The 468-nt window shown below is 47.2% G+C and overlaps 1 protein-coding gene across 1 annotated transcript in view; it reads left to right on the top strand.

The window, feature by feature from the left end:
• The window catches only part of LOC104166690 (BPI fold-containing family B member 4-like), an 11,091-nt gene that overhangs the window by 2,869 nt on the left and 7,754 nt on the right, over positions 1-468 (top strand). The gene's annotated exons all lie outside the window — the stretch shown is intronic.

Genomic DNA, 468 nt, shown 5'->3' with positions numbered 1-468 from the left:
TAACTCAACAGTCCAGAAATATATTGATTATCAAAAGTAAATGGCTCTGTGCTGCCTGCAGGCGTCACGCATCCCAGAGTGATCTATTTAGCAGGAGTGTTACACAGCAGATTTCTCCTCTTGTTATTCCACATGCAAATTGTTTGTTTTCAGTAACTAACATAAAGATATTTCATAACGACTCCACCTTCCCTTAACTACAGCACTGATTTAGATACCAGAGAACCAAACGCAGGTTATGCTGTGAGAGGCTCACTCCTTTCGTGCAGTGATGTCTGCACACCCCAAGTGCTGAAGCCTTCACTTCTCGCAAATCAGCCCAATTCTGCCCTTGGTGAGGCGAGCATCTCCTTGCCCTCCCTGTCTTCTGCACAGCCCCTGCTCTTGCCCGTATTAGCTGCAGCAGTGTCCTGAAGGGATGACTAAGGACCTAGCGGTGTCTAAAACGAAGGCTGGGGATCCTTTGGT

The sequence above is a fragment of the Cariama cristata genome, unplaced genomic scaffold (genome assembly GCF_000690535.1).
Source record: "Cariama cristata isolate BGI_N322 unplaced genomic scaffold, ASM69053v1 scaffold24498, whole genome shotgun sequence".
Taxonomy (NCBI): domain Eukaryota; kingdom Metazoa; phylum Chordata; class Aves; order Cariamiformes; family Cariamidae; genus Cariama; species Cariama cristata.
This window is presented reverse-complemented; position numbering and strand designations above follow the sequence as displayed.